This window comes from Sceloporus occidentalis, unplaced genomic scaffold, assembly GCF_023333645.1.
Source record: "Sceloporus occidentalis isolate IW3139 unplaced genomic scaffold, rSceOcc1.0.p SCAF_6, whole genome shotgun sequence".
NCBI classification, from domain to species: domain Eukaryota; kingdom Metazoa; phylum Chordata; class Lepidosauria; order Squamata; family Phrynosomatidae; genus Sceloporus; species Sceloporus occidentalis.
Window position 1 is genome coordinate 114,370,152 of NW_028316986.1, and position 2,661 is coordinate 114,372,812.

Below are 2,661 nucleotides of genomic sequence, written 5' to 3' on the forward strand. Positions count from 1 at the left end.
ATTTCTCTTCTACTTTCTCTATATCTTTCTGATTTAACCAGGTAGTGAGTTTGTCCATTTCTTCCATGTCAGACGGTTTTAAAAACCATTCATCAGTTGATGGCATAGCTCTCTTCGGTTGTTTTGAAGCATGCTGTTCAAACATGGAAGGAGGTGAAATGCTAGTCCCACTCTATTGTCATTTCTATTCTGTGAAGGTGAGATGAATAAAGAGAAGAACCCCTTAAAGTCAGAGAAGTTCAAAATACATGTTAAAAGAGAGAGAGAGAGAGAGAGAGAGATTTATTTCTTCACAATGGTGTCACTATGGTTAGTGTCACCTGGTCTGGGGCAGTGGTGGCAGCAGTGGATGACTCTGTCCCCCTCCCTCCTTCTGCCTCACTCGCACCCTACCAAGAGGTAGGTGATATACAGTGTTAAAACAAGCTAAATGGGTAGCTTATGTGAAAAATGTAAAGATGTATATAATTACTTCTGAGCTGTTTTGCAACTTGATGAGAGGAGTGAAAGAGCTTTCAAGTTGACAGAGGATGCTAATGATCTTAATGCTGCAAACTACACAGTGTGGCATTTCTGTAGGGTTCTTCTACAGTCCTTACATGAAGAACACAATTACATCACAGCTATCATTGAAGATCAACCAAAGAATTATCAAGTCTGGCATCACAGACGGGTGCTGATGGACTGGCTGAAGAATCCATCTCAAGAACTTGAATTTATAGCAGACATTCTTGCCAAAAACTATCATGCATGGCAGCATAGGCAGTGGTTGATTCAGGAATTTAAGCTATGGGATGATGAACTGGAGTATGTTGAACAGCTCTTGAAAGAAGATGACAGAAATAATTCTGTGTGGAAGCAAAAATACTTCGTAATTTCAAATACAACTGGTTATAATGATCCTTCTGTTCTTGAGAGAGAAGCCTAGTACACCCTAGAAATGATCAAGATGGTACCTCATAATGAAAGTGCTTGGAACTATTTGAAAGGGATTTTGCAAGATTGTGGCCTTTCAAAATATCAAAATCTCTTAGAATAGCTGCTGGAATTGCAACCAAGTCACAGTTCTCCCTACCTGATTGCCTTCTTGGTGGATATATATGAATACAGTGGACCCTTGTTATACACTGGGGTTTGGTTCCAAGATCCCCCATGGATAACAAAATCCGTGGATGCTCAAGTCCCATTAAATGACATTGCAAAATGGTGTCCCTTATAAAAAATGGAAAATCAAGGTTTGATATTTGAAATGTATACTTTTTTTGAACATTTTCAAACCATGGATGCTTGAATCCATGTATAAAAAATCCGTGTATAAGAAGGGCCGACTGTATATGTTAGAAAACCAACTTGAAAACAAGGAAGAAACTCTCAACAAAGCATTAGAGTTATGTGAAATCCTGGCTAAGGAAAAGGATATAATACGGAAGGAATACTGGCGATACATTGGAAGATCCCTTAAGAGTAAACACAGCCCAAATGAGGAACAGGATGTGCCAATTGAAGGTGATCAGCAGTTTCTTCATATTAGGAGGAAAAAACATGGCCTTCAGTTTTGTGTGTATTACACAAACTTTGAGTGGGGATTAAGCAGACAGTTAAACAGAGCGTTGGCCCCTTCTCCAAAATATGTTGTAACTATACAGTACTACAGAGATGTTGCTTCTAACTACACAGAGAATGCACAGAGTTCTATGTAACAAATAGACCTGTGGTTTCTGCTGCTATAAAGGTTAGTTATGGGGTGGTCCAAAGCACTGTGTGTTCAAAAAACACTTAGTAATTACTTGAATTGTACCAAATAAAGCAATTGTTTCTTAACTGTATATAAATAATGCTGTACTAGCAAATTTAATGCCCTAAATCAATTCCCAGCCTTGGCCTCCATAAAGTGGCCCATGTTCTCATAAAGTATGTGCATGTAAGATTCTGAATGTATTTGAGTTGGATTGTAGAGACCTTGTGTACAGTGGATATATATAGAGTAACTTAATTTTAGTTACTGTAAGGAGGGTATGTAGTTGTCTACTGGAGGAGCTATGTAACACTGTTTTCATTGTACCCAACTAATGCCATCAATAATTTGTAATAAAGATATAGATACTTGCACAAGGAAAAAAAAAAGTTTGCCATTGTCTTCCACTTTGAGACAGCATGACTTGCCCAAGGTCGCCCAGTGTCTTGCCATGGCTAAATACCTGTATGTCTGCAAAATAGTCTCTTTGTTGTTGTTAATTACCATGAAGTTGACTTCAACTTATGGCAACCCTATGAATGAGAGACCTTCAAGTCACATCAACAGCCCTGCTCAGAACTTGCATAGTCAGGACCATGGCTTTTTTGATTGAGTCTATTCATCTGGAATGGGATCTTCTCTTTTCCTACTGCCTTCTATCTTATTAAGCATTATTGCCTTTTTCAGAGAGTCATCTCTTATGATATATCCAAAGTAACACAGCTGCAATTTAGGTGCAGTAGAGATGGGTGGCTGGAAGCTGCCCCTTCCTGCCTCGGGTCAGTGCCGCAGCAGCCGCATGCTGTGGCACTGACCCACTCCCTAAAAGAAGCCAGGCACTGGGCACCATGGACATCATCATGGCACGTGCCATGATGGCAGCGGGGCGGTGGAACTAGTGCTCGGAGCATGTGAATGCTCAGTCC

The 2,661-nt window shown here is 40.0% G+C and overlaps 1 pseudogene; it reads left to right on the plus strand.

Moving 5' to 3' along the window:
• Positions 1-430: 430 nt before the first annotated feature.
• On the plus strand, positions 431-1,700 carry LOC149311286 (protein farnesyltransferase/geranylgeranyltransferase type-1 subunit alpha pseudogene; annotated as a pseudogene).
• Positions 1,701-2,661: the final 961 nt, after the last annotated feature.